Source organism: Hyperolius riggenbachi, chromosome 1 (genome assembly GCF_040937935.1).
Source record: "Hyperolius riggenbachi isolate aHypRig1 chromosome 1, aHypRig1.pri, whole genome shotgun sequence".
In the NCBI taxonomy this organism is placed as follows: Eukaryota; Metazoa; Chordata; class Amphibia; order Anura; family Hyperoliidae; genus Hyperolius; species Hyperolius riggenbachi.
Genome location: NC_090646.1, coordinates 379813955 through 379827720, shown reverse-complemented (window position 1 = coordinate 379827720; position 13766 = coordinate 379813955). Strand labels below are relative to the sequence as shown.

At 41.2% G+C, this 13766-nt stretch overlaps 1 protein-coding gene across 7 annotated transcripts in view; it reads left to right on the top strand.

Moving 5' to 3' along the window:
* Positions 1-256: 256 nt before the first annotated feature.
* The window catches only part of LOC137516318 (prostaglandin reductase 1-like), a 496699-nt gene continuing 483189 nt past the window's right edge, over positions 257-13766 (top strand). For all 7 annotated transcript variants that reach the window (XM_068234357.1, XM_068234356.1, XM_068234355.1 and 4 more), the window contains exons 1-2: positions 257-347; positions 10756-10862. The gene's annotated coding sequence lies outside the window, so the exon portion shown is untranslated. The remainder of the gene's footprint in view (positions 348-10755; positions 10863-13766) is intronic.

Genomic DNA, 13766 nt, shown 5'->3' with positions numbered 1-13766 from the left:
CGATTCAATTCAATTCGATTCGATTTATTGATTCGATTTGATTTAATCTGACATGTCCGATTCATGATTCGATTCAGTTTGAATCGAATTGAATCGAATCATGAATTGGACAGGTCGGATTGAATCGAATCAATGAATCAAATCAAATTGAATCTAATCGGACAAAGAATCGTATGGTGTAGATGGGGCTGATTCTGGCTGATTCTGCCAGCAGCTGATAACAGATGACTCTCTGCACAGACCGGGAGTCTGGTTGCCAGGCAACAATGTAAATACATACGGAGCAGTTATTATAACAGCTGCAACAGCGATTCCTGTCAGCAATGGATTACACCAATGAAAACTAGGTAGGCAGAAGTTATATTTGTGAAATGAAAGTAAAAAAAAACACCCCTAACAAATGGATCAGCCTCACAGACCGTCATCCGTCACTGTTTACATTACATGTTGTATTGATGAAACCATTCATTTAAAAAAAAAAACGTTTTACACTATTTTAGAAGGATGTTTAATAGTTTATGTATAAACCACTTTTTATTTTTGTCCTCAAGAGGTCCTTTAATTATTCCTTGGCTGGCAGAACACAAAAGGTATTCTTGGGGCCTTTCCTATCCAACCCTGTACCACTAAAATATGGTGTGCCCCAGGGCTCAGTACTGACCCCTTTGCTGTTTACCATATACATGTTACCACTTGGAAAAAAACATCCAAAACGACTGTATTATGTACCACTGCTATGCTGATGACACCCAGCTATATCTACTGTATAATTCAAATCTGCTGTGACCTAGTCCAAAAATCAATGTGTGCTTGGCTCAGCTTCAGGAGTGAATGCATGACAAATGGTTAAAATTAAACACTTAAAAAAAATGGAGGTTCAGGAGTTAAGACCTGAACAACTCAGACTTTGTGTGAAGTTTGGGTGTGCTGATTGATGGGGAATAAGACTTCAGGCACCAAATCTCAGCTGTTGTGAAATATTCAGGGCCGGATTTGTACTTTCCAGTGCCTTAGGCCTGCTGTCACCTACAGCTACCCCCCCCCCCCCCCCCACCAAAAACATTCTGTCCAACACTCCGACTAGCGATCATTGGTTTGAATTGGCTCATTTCAGTTGTGCTGCTCTGCCTCCCATTCAGCCAAGAATCAGAGGATGCTCTGTCCACTCAATAATTCCTGCAATTTGCGCTCCTGCCCAAATATGCACAGCAGCCAATAGTGTTCTGGGCATGCATACTTGAGAACTGATGCTAATGTATGTACTTGTCAAGAATGCATAACTCTATACTGGCATTGGTTGCTGTGCACATCTGGGCAGGAGCAGAAAACTTGCGCAAGTCGCAAGTGGCCAGAGCATGCACTGCTTCTTTGTCCTCTGTGCGACTCGCTGCAGTCAGAGCCACAAACAGGTGACAGGACAGCTCAATGGAGAGAAGCCCATCCAAAACAGAAAACAGGTATGTAGCAAACATCCTCTCAATACCCACTTTGGATGTTTGGTTGTAATTAGAGCGGACCTGAACTCAGAACTTCCTCTCTGCTTCAAAAGATACACAACAGCATACTAACCTTTAACAAAAAAGTCTTTGTTACAGCTGATACAAATCCTGCAATAAATCGACAGTGTCTACTTCCTGCTTTCATGGAAGCAGACATATTGTTTACATCCTGTGCTTTAAAATGAGCTTAGATGTTGTGGCAGTCAGGGGACACAGGAGAGAGATCAAATTACAACTTCAGATTAGACACAGATGAGGGGGAATTACACAGGCTCTCTAAAAACATACAAGGTGGATTTTTCTATGTTTTCCTTCTGTCCTGTGCAAGAGTTCAGCTCCACCTTAAAGCATCTGAATGATATTTATTTATATTTGCTGAAAAAATCTATGTATCTCTTTTGAATGTTGAAAGTACATATGCTGGTGTGCTCTAACATATTGACAGTATACAGGAACAAAGTCTGAAGAAGGCTTATTCACAGAAAGATTACTTTTTTTCCTTTTAAGCCAATAAATGGTATCATCCTGATTCAAAACTCTCTGCTTTCGCTGATGGCTAAGATGGTACAATGCTCTACTGCTACAGGAAAGGAGAAGGATGCCAAACCATACACACTAGCATTGAGGAAGTAACAGCTCAGGTGATAGTGACAGTTTGTTCCTGCAGTTCTCATAGATGGTAGAAACTGAAGGACAGAAAATGAGTCAGGAAAGAGTTAACTGAGACCACTGCTGGCTAGGAAGAAAAAAAACCTAAAGCCATAAATTTAGGTAGGCTAGAGATAAGAAAGTGTAATTTACAGCTGCTGGGGTCAGTGTCACAGCTGTAAATGAGAAAGTGAAGAAACTAGCAGAGCTCACTGATGTCTGTGAATGCCTGCATTAAAACTCAGTGGAACTTAGTTCTATCTGCTTTGTAATGTAAATCCCTGGTATTTCTCACATCAACTTGTATGTCCATGACACAGGAATGGATCATCAGGTGAGGTGACAGCAGATGTTGATTGTCATAACACACCAGGAATTGTGAGAGAGAGACTTGCTGGAATTGGGGAACTCTGGAATTCAGCTATTAGTGCAGAGCAGGGTGCTGGCTGGCTGCTCTGCGGGACAAGAAGAGGTGATTAACTTTGACATATTCATGAAGGAGTCCGCACACAAACCGTAGAAGCAATAAACGTGAAGTATTTATTCTCCCATCACATACATGTGCAGACACGGTCTGACCTGCTTAGGACCTAAGCAGGTCAGACCGTGTCTGCACATGTATGTGATGGGAGAATAAATACTTCACGTTTATTGCTTCTACGGTTTGTGTGCGGACTCCTTCATGAAAATTACTTGCACATTGCCTGGGGGTCCAGCACCAGCCTACCTACCGACGTGTGTGCGATCCTTGTATTGGCAACTTTGACATATGACCTCTTCTCTCTCCAAGTCATGCTGCCCTTCTTATCTTATGTGATTTTATCGCCCTAGGCCATGGCCTTTGTGACCTTTTCAGAAATCCGGCCCTGGAAATATTCCTTTTTTAAAGTGAACCTCCAGACTAAAAATCTACTCAGCTGCACTGAAAAGGCTTGTTGTTTCTTTAACAGTTTCACAGCATCAGAACTTTGTTTTTCTTACCCAAGCCTCATTTTTAGCTGCACAAAAGCTAAACTCCGCCCCATCAAAGAAATCTGCCCGGGCATTGTTCCCCTGATGCTGTGCAAGGCATGATGGAATTTCTGATGTTGTTGTTCTTGTTGCTTAGTGCGCGCAGCTGAGAGTGGTGATCAGGACACAGGACAGTTGGAACTGTGTCTCATGCTCCCTATTACCTCCTTTTAACCAAAAAGATGGCTGCCCCCATGAAATCACAAACATCTGCCTGTTCTTTTAAAACGGGGGGGGGGGGGGGGATCGGGGGTTTAAGAGATTATATTACCTATCTATTTTAATTAACATAACTAATGTAACTTAAAGACAGTATGTTTGTTTAGGCTGAAGTTCCTCTTTAACTTAAGGAACTGGGACATCATAGATGATAGATAAAATCACCCAGGACAGAAACCAGTGGTTCACTTTGTTGAGGCCCTTTGCAAGTAAATAAGTAACCTAAGGAACATTCCAAAAATTAAGCACCTCATACCTCCAGCAGATCTTCCATCTCTAGTTCATGTCCTGATCATATCACAGCTTGACTATTGCAATTCTCTCTATACAGACCTTCCAAATGAAGAATTACACATTCTGCAATTAGTACAGAATACCTTGGCAAGGCTGTTATCAAACCAACCCCTGACATTGCAACATAACACTGGTGCTTCACTCACTCCAGTGGCTACCTAAAAAATGAAGAATCAAGAATGGCCTATTAACATTCAAATCTTTACACATCACAGCTGCATCACACCTCCCACATCATAATTCCACAAGGATCTAATATCTTGGTCACCCCCAGAGTCCATCTCAAAAACTTTGGAGCTAGGGCCTTCTGTCCCTACACGTAGGAACTCTCCATCCCTGGAAACATGTCCAAACTGAAAAGCCAACTATTTAGTGTGGTATTTATGAACACTTGACTATTTCCTCTGTAACACAGTCCACCCTGCAATAATGTATTGATTCAACACATATATATACGTTTTGAGTTCCATGGGAGAAAAGCACTTTACAAATGTTATTGCATTGTATTATTGTATTGTAAACAACAATAACAATAACAATAATATTTTTATAGCGCTGTTCTCCCTGGGGACTCAAAGCGCTGTGACCCTGCATTATGCAGTCTCAAAGGCTCGGGAAAAGAGGTGAGTTTTTAGCCTTTTTTTAAAGCTGTCCAGAGAAGGAGCCTCTCGTACTGATTGTGGAAGTGAGTTCCATAGAGTAGGGGCTGCATAGGAAAAGGCCAGAGCACCAAATGTTAAGTGTATCCTGGGAATAACCAGATTCATCTTGTTGGTAGAGCGAAGGGTGTGTGGAGGGGCATAAAGTTCCAATAGATCTGCTATGTATTTGGGTCCCATGGGGTTTAGAGCCTTGAATGTCAGCAGGCAGATCTTAAAATGGATTCTGCATTTTACTGGCAACCAGTGAAGAGTTTGCAGTACTGGGGTGATGTGTGAGCTGTGGGGGGCATTGGCTAGAAGTCTGGCTGCAGCATTCTGTACTAGTTGTTTCAGAACCTTAACTGTAGATCTGACGAACAGGGCGTTGCAGTAGTCTAGCTGGGAGGATACAAATGCATGAACCAGGGCAGGTAGGTCTTCAGCTGGGATAAGGTGTTTGATTCTCACTATATTTCTTAGATGGAAGAAGGAAGACTTGATGACAGCTGAAACCTGCTGTCTGAGTTTTAGATTTCCATCCAGGATCACCCCAGAGTTTTACACAGAGTTTTTATACTGTACGGTATCTCCCCCAATTGCTAGTTTCAGGTGGTGAGCGTTTTGAACTTTATCCATCATGTGTGGACCACCCACCACCAACACCTCTGTTTTGTCAGAGTTCAGCCTCAACCAGCTGGTGTTCATCCAATTTTGTAAATCCACTAGACATGCATTTATGGATGCTGATGGGTCTTGGGTGCCAGGCTTGAAGGACAGATACAGTTGTTGTGTCATCTGCATAACAATGGTATCCTAGGCCATAGTTCTGGATTATTTTGCCCAGTGGGAGCAATGTAGACTGAAAAGAGTAATGGTGATAGTACAGAACCCTGTGGAACTCCATAGGGAAGTGGCACTGGATTATAGTAGTGTGTGCCCAGACATACTTGCTGTGTCCTGCCAGATAGGAAGGTCTGAAACCAGCTAAGAACAGTACCCCTTAGGCCACAGTAATTCTTCAGTCGCTGGATTAGTATTTCATGATCCACAGTATCAAATGCTGCAGACAAGTCAAGAAGAATCAGAATTGAGCAATCACCCTTGTCCCTTGCAGTGGCTTTTCAGTATTAAAACACCTCCAGGTTTGGAGTTGTCTTGGTTGAAGGTAAGTAGTTCCATTGAGAGGGGGAAAACCTAAATAAGCCACTTGTCAGGCTTGTCTGGTCAATGACTATAGGTCAGGCTGTATGCCCATTTGACTGACCTAAAGCCCAGGCCGTAACACCTGCACAAACTCCTACCTAGTACAAAACTGCAATAACCCTGCAGGTAGATGTAGCATACAGACTGACAGATAGTATCCACCAAACAGTACCAATAGCAATAATACAAAGCACAGTATCACAATGATATAGCCACCTGAGGTCTGAAGAATGAGGCAATCCAGATGAGAGTCAGATGACTGCAAGCCGGAGTAATGGTATGCAGATCAGATGCTTTAGAGATAGCGTGGTCAGTTCTAGCCAGATGTCAGGGCAGGCAGCGTTTATGCAAATCCTTATCCAGTCCGAAGTCAATCCAGGTAGCAATCAAACAGTGTCCAGGTACAATGGCAAAGTCGGCAACAGATGATCCAATAGAGCGTGCTCAGGAACAAGCAGAGTCAGCAATGGATAATCCAATCTAAGTAAGCGTGGTCAAGATACAAGGCAAATCAGCAACAAGAGTCAGAAGGTTTTTGTGAGCGCATACCCAGCAACAAGCCAAAAGCTAATGCTATCACAGGCGATGTCTGGGGGCGCTCACCATGCTAAAATACAAGGACTAACCAAGCTGGTTAGCTGACACGCAGGCAGACATGTGGCTACTGTTTACATCGGCGGAGCGCGCACTGAGAACGTGTCCTCCGCCTGCCGCTCTGCGCAGAGTGTTAGTCATCGGCAGGGCCGGCAGCATTATGTGAGTCAGCGGCAGGTCCGGGGGCGACATGCACATTCCTTACACCACTTTATCACATGTATGGTACTCAGAAACTAGCCAAGAAGACAGCATGGTAATCAGGCACCTGACATTTTTACACTGAAGTCAGAAGTCTTTGAGTATAGAGCTAAGTATGTTTAAAAAATTATATACCTTTTTAAAGTGGTCTTTTGAATGTAGACATCCTGTCAGCATTGGAGAGTGCACTGGCTTATAGTACGTGAGAACTCATGGTAGATTACAAAATTATACTCAAATCTGGGGTTCTTGCAAGTGAATAAAGCCTGGAAGTTCAGTGGATTATATATTACACTTAGAAAGTCCTAAAATAGCATAGAATGAATGAACACAGAGTGAATAAAAAACATTGATCAAACCCAATACACCCAAAGACCTTCACCTTGAAATAACATGTATGTGAGTGTGTGGAGTTAATGAGCAGCAGATGTTCCATTGTTGGGGAAAAACATAGAAAAGAAAATATTTTTAAGAATTGAAACTAGAATATTTATTGTAAGCATTGTATGGTAAAATAAACATAGTACTGTACTGTGTTTGAATGCATTGCAGTGTTTATCTGCTCTCTTAAGTGACATGGACTTTCTAAAAACCCTTTCCATACAGCAGTTTTTGATTCATTTTCTGCAGTGGAATATGCACAAAAGATTTAATTCTATATAGCGCTATAAGACACACCTAGATTTGGAGGGCAAAAATCTGGGGGGATAACGAAAATATTAAACCTGGTATGTCTATGAATAATCCAGACGTTTTCCTCTACTAGGTAGGTACTTTTTTCCCTACAGGTTTGGTTTTAAGCCACTTTGCTGCGGAAGCCTGGCATTTAAAGTGGACCGAAACCAAACATTTTTTTTAATTCAAAATATTTAGTTGCACCACTCTGACACGTACAATAAATAAACACTCCTTCAAGCCTACGAGCATTTCAGTGCATGCTTTTCACCCTTCTCTGTTCATAACTAGGGTTATACTGGGGGCAGCCATTAGCAATTCCTCCATTGCCGGACACCACCTACTCCACCAGTTTGACGAATTCTGTCCCGGCAGTATGAAAGAAAGGGAAGGGTTCCACCAATAAATGTAAAATATTTTATATATGTCATCATGCAGCTGAAAAAAGGCTGTTATTTATTATTATAATTTAGAAAATAGATTTTATTTCTGTATCTTTAACCTCACCTTCCTCTTGTTCTCTGTCATGTTGCCCCTACACTTTGGAACTCCTTTGCCACACCCAATCAGGACATCTCCATCCCTAGAAGCATTTAAGTCTAAACTGAAAAGCCACCTGTTTAGTCTGGCATTTATGAACAACTGACTACTTCCTCTAACTAAGTCCAGCCTGCAACCCTGTATTGATCTGAGACATATCTATGAGCTTTGAGTCCTAGGAGAAAAGTGCTTTATGAATGTCTTTGCATTGTATTGTTGTAACATCTGCAAATATAGCGGCTGCGGACACGCAGGGTATATCCGCAGACGCCTTTGTTCCCTGTCCTCAGGCTTTATCCGTTCCGCCGGCGTCTAGCACGCCGGGAACGGTGCTGTCTCTTGCTCATAGGGTCACTGTCTCGCGCGGCCGCGCACGGAGACAGGACCTTTATGCTGGAGGAAGGCGCGTCAGCTGACTTGCCGGTCGGCTGACGTCAGAGGTGACTCACGCCGCTCGGATTGGCTGATTGGTGAGGGGCGCGGCTGTGGGCTCTCCTCTGCTTCTTAAGCCTTCACTGATCATTCGGAACGCGTCTGCTGTTGCGAATACACTCGTGTTAGCGCTCAGACCTTAGACTAGTATCCGGTGTGCTTTGATCTGGGAGGAAACCAAGGATTTCACACAAGACTAGGACTATTGTTATATTGTATTACTGATTACCTGTGTATAATTCTGGCTAGACTCTGACCTTGCTATTGCTTATCGATTCTGTACTTCCGCCTATCTGACCTTAGTTGCTGAACCTCTGCCTGATAACTCACTATTCTTCTGCCTCATGTTTCTGTACTGTAATCGCCTCTCAGTTGCAAACCTTGCCTGTCTGACCTCTCGACTCACCAGTGGGCCCTTGCCACTGGTGAGGTGCTCTTTTGACTAAATACCCACCAGCTCCTCTGGTGAGGTTTACTTTAAGTTATACAGCTCCTGTGAATGATAGTACTTTACCAGCTCCACTGGTGAGATCTATTATTTATCTACTGTTGCACCAAACACTTAACACCTCTGTTTCTCAGCCTTCTATACTTGTATTATTGGTGATACTGCAGATCACCACATAATTGAGTATAGAGTCTGTATTATTGGTGAATCTGCAGATCACACAATAATCAGACGTCTGTGTGCTACACCAATCGTTACAATTGTCTTAGCTTTCTACCTCCCATCAGACTCAAACAGAAGCGAGTTTCCAGGAGGCTTCTACAGAAAGGCAGTGCTAAACTGCTTATCACTCTGGCCACACTGCAACAAAGGCAGCAAAGACAAATTGCAACTCACCACCTCTGTCACGTTTACTTTCGATCTGCATCCTTGTTATAATTTTCAAAATCTGTTATATTACTTCTAATTTGTTCGGCTGTAAAACACAACATTTTTGTTCCTGCTCCTGCAATGTGTCATCACTCTGATAGACAACATCTTTTCAGCAGACAGGCAAGTCCATTAGATTAGGGAAGCTCACTGTTGTAAGCTCATTTGCATCATGCCTGCAGATGCATGAATGCTGCTGACAGCTTGTACTGGTAAACCTGCACAGTGTGTTTTATTACTAGGGGGCACAAAGAGAGATCAACAGAGCCGTACACTACGCACACAATTAAATTTGATTAAATGTAAATCTCTCATAAGAGAAATATGGAGACTGTCATTGGTGACCTCCTTCTAAACAAATGCCAGTTCCGTTTGTGAATCTCTAGCTTGGAACAAGCATGCGGCAGATCAGGCATTTCTCTGACCTTAGTCCATGAGTGCTTCTCTGAAAATTCAATAGCTCGGGGATTAACACTACATCCAGACAACTAGTATTTCCAGCAGGAATATTTATCCAATGACAGGTGCACTTATTGTAGTAACTATGATTGTCCTGGAAAACACTGAGAGCAATAATGAAATGACTCACTAATCTTTTTCTTCTTCTTTTTTATTGTGTGCAGTTCAGGGCCGTATTTACTATAAGGCACTGTAGGTCCGTGGTTTGTGCTTACAGGTGCCTTATGTGAGAGAAGTGGCTCTCCTCCCCAAATGTCCACTTACCTGCTGCGGGGGCTACTTAATACTGGGGTGGGAGCACATCTGTCTCTCTATACTTGGGGGGGGGGGGGGGCACATCTACTACCTGGATTAATAGGGTTACTAAATGCTGGGGAAAATCTGGCTTCTTAGTCTGGGGAGGAGAGAAGCCTACCTAATATGGGGGTGTGGTCAGAGTTGAGGGGCGGGGTTTAGGGCGCCAGAATGCCTGCACCTACTGGCTCCTGAACTATAAAATTCAGCTCTGGTGCATTTGCACTTGTGTCAAACAAATATGGCAGTGAATGTGGGATTAAAGAGACACTGAAGTGAAAAAAAAGTATGATATAATGAATTGGTTGTGTAGTGCGAATAATTAGTAGAACATTGGTAGCAAAAAAAATATTCTCATTTTTTTTTTCAGTTTTACAGCTTTTTTTTATAACATTGCATCATTCTCTAATACTTGCAATTTACACACTACTCAGCATTCTAGATGTTTTTACAGAACAGGCAGTGAACTTTTGACCTGTCCTGAACTGTTCTCTGCAAAAGAAAAAACAATACAGTTGAGATAAAAACCATCAGAAGACAGAGCTCTCTGCGACTTTGAAAGCCTTAGAGCTCAATGGCTATTTGCATAGATAACAACTGGAGTTTCTCAAGTCTCTGCTTCTAATGCTTTATTTCTTTAGCTGTACTACACAACCAATTCATTATATCATAATTTTTTTTTCGCTTCAGTGTCTCTTTAAGGTGTCAGACTCCTCCACCCAGTGAAATGGAGAGGAGATGTCAGTAATAAATAAGAACACTAGCCAGCATAAACGGGTGATTTCAGATATAAGACTATTTTCAGAAAATCTCAGTCATAGATCATGTAATCCAGTACATAAAGTTGATCCTTCACAGTACCGTACTTTCACACTGCTTCTGTTGCAGTGTGATGAAATGGACATGGACAATATAAACACATCACAACACAATGCAATTATATGGCTATGGCAAGTTCACATCTGCGCATTAGTGGCGTGGTTCGATGAAATTCCATCAGAATGATGCATCCGTACGCATATGGGACAACCTGTGCGATTACTATTGCAGTGAAACATACTTCTTTGTACTTTATGCTTTACTGTTTATGTCACATCACACTCTTCACACACAATGCCACTTTTCAACGCTGTTGCATTGTGATCCTTTTTTCCTATTTTTTTCTTAGTGGATCATGGATTGGCATTACCTTAAGTAAAACCAAAATCGAGACAATCGAGAGCCCACAACAGTGTAAAGTCCGGTTGGATTACCACTACATTAACTACTGTCAAGGTAAGTGGGGAGATTAGACCCGACAAAAATCGGGTTAAGATGCTGCTCTCTCCCCTAGCAGACTTTGCAAATATAATTCTTCAACCTCAGACACACGTCTGCAGCGGCGCGCAGCCGCCGCTTACTCCAGCGCTATTGTCACCGCCTGTTAACGGAAACATGAATGAATGGGAATGCAGTTCCCATTCATTAATCTAAGTCCCAGAGTCAATGAACGCTGGCATCTATTAGATGCCTGCATCATTATATCTTCCTGGAGTTACAGTGCCACGCATTACTTCTGATTCACATACTTACGTACGTGAATTGGAAAAAATGTGTGCGGACATTTTGTGGCCAAATTGTAAAACTACATCAAAATGCATTTTATTTAATAAAAATCCCAACACTGACATCTAAAATTTTCTATTTCCCTCCCACACTCTCCCATAGTGCCCAAACTTTTTTTTTACAGCAAAAAAAAATTACATAAAAAATACATAAATAGTTACCTTAGGGACTGAACCAATTAAAATATTGGCGCCATATATTGTACTAGGGAAATATTTTAAACGTTGCAGTAACTGGGACAAATGGGCAAATAAAATGTGTGGGTTTTATCCACAGTAGAACGTTTTATTTTAACACTATAAATAACAGAAAACTGTGAAATAATGATTTTTTTTTCATTTTTCTTATTATTCTAATTAAAATGCATTTAGAATAAAATAATTCTTGGCATAATGTACCTCTCAAAGAATGCCTAATTGGTGGCGAAAAAAACAAGATATAGAGCATTTCGTAGAGATTAGTAGTGATTAAGTTATTGGCAAAAGAATGGGAGGAGCGATGACAGGTGAAAATCATCTGGTCCTAAAGGGGTAAGAACCCCTCAGTGGTCAAGTGGTTAAAATTACCAAGAATCATTCTGGAAAATGCTGCTTAAATCACTACATTAAGCACTTAGTGATTACTATTACGCTTTGTGATTTTTAGTGGATCCCAGATTTTACTGACAATTAAAAATATGGGGCAATGAACTGGGACTTCAAAATAATATCTGTGAACCTGTTGAAGAGAACTCACTTCTTAAACCAGTCACACTATTTTCTATCCACAAATTAAAAAAAAAGGAACACATTTTACGCAAAAACCTGCCTGAAATGCACTGCAATAGCTGAAAGCACATTACTGTATGTATTGGAAAGGAAGCTTATCGTTGGTTTCTTTGGGACTGCAATCCTGTGCAATATGCTACAGTGACAGTTTTAGCTCCTAAATGTCATTACACTGCACCCGCAGTCCCATTCATGACTTAGACATGCTAAATGCAAACTTTCACATGGAAAATGTTCTTCAATTTACAGTACATTGTTACTGTAAGTAATTGGCTTGCTTTCTGACTGACAAAATTGCATGTCAGCTTAGCTACTCTGTAGTTCAGCTCCATTTAGCTTCCCATTTAAAAAAAAAACATGATATTAACCTCCCTAGGGGAGGGAAAAAATGGTGCAGGGGATTGCTGCTGGTGGAATATCGTTAAAATTAGCAATATTCTTCTACTGAATTCTGATAGTAAATATTGGTAATCTTTACCGATATTTTTCCATGACTGAACCCAACCCTATTCTCACACAGAACCCTCTCTCTACCAATGCCTAACACTGAACCGTCCCTCTACTTATGCCTAACCCTAAACAACCCCCCCCCCCACCCCCCCCCCCCCCGGTGGAGCCTAACCCTAATCCACCCTCTGGTGGCCCCTAAACCTTAAACCTCCCCCCGCACCACAGAGACGCAATACCAGCTTTCATAATGGGAGCCTATGGTTTTGTCCTGTTTCGTATTCCTATTCCTCAGTTTACGAATATTAGTAATTTGTTTGACTAAATGTATTCTACAACACAGGATTAAATAAAAACATAAATACTCTATGTAAGGATATATATTACAAGACTCAAAATATATGTAACATCCAATGCAATTTAAGTGGTTGCTATTTTTTCATATGCATTAAATTCAGAAATAGGACTTCTGATCGGGGCACTTGTTTGTTTGGCGATGACCTTTGTGACAGCACACAATAGATATATGACATATAAAAAGGAGACATTGAGATTCTCACTCATTGTAACTGGATACCCAGAGTGAAATGTATTCCTGGTGTGATTGACTGATGTAAAATCTCACCTCATCAAACAGGAAGTATCACAACAGAGGGTTGAAGGTTCATTAGGAATATGCTTTGGCAAACACTGTGAATGAAAGCTTGAAGTACACTGTGAAACTCTAAGTAACCCTGCCTACATACAAGTTTATTAGTTGCACCAAGAAAATGAACCTTGTTGCCATAATTTTGCATGTTATTTTACTTTACAGTACTAAGATATACAATGTTATGAATATGCATATAGTATAAACAGAGACTCTGCTCATGTACCAGATTAGGTCTCAGTTCTTTCTTCGGAGAAAAACAGATTATGGGCCAATTTATAAAGCAGCCGTAGTTCATCACCTTATGGCTCATCCTGCTTTGCTGCACAGTGCAGCAAATCTCAGCTTATTCACAAAGGACTGCTGATATTAGAACACCACTGTGATGGGAAACAATGTTCTTTTCCTAGCTGCAATCTATTAGATTAATCAATTAGAATGAGGTCAAATGACATTTCGATGGACAATTTTTCCACCCTTCAAATGAAAGATATGGCCTTGATTGACAATGTACAGTCCCACATCTAGCTAGGATGCCAGCAATGGATCTTACAGTAAGCATTACAAATTCAAATCCACATATCTTGATTTGGCAGACTATATTTTTAATAGATTATCATTAGATATTAGATTACACATAAACATAAAATCTTATGAAAATCATTAACATTCAATTGTATGATTAAAACATCAATTGAATATTGATTGGGC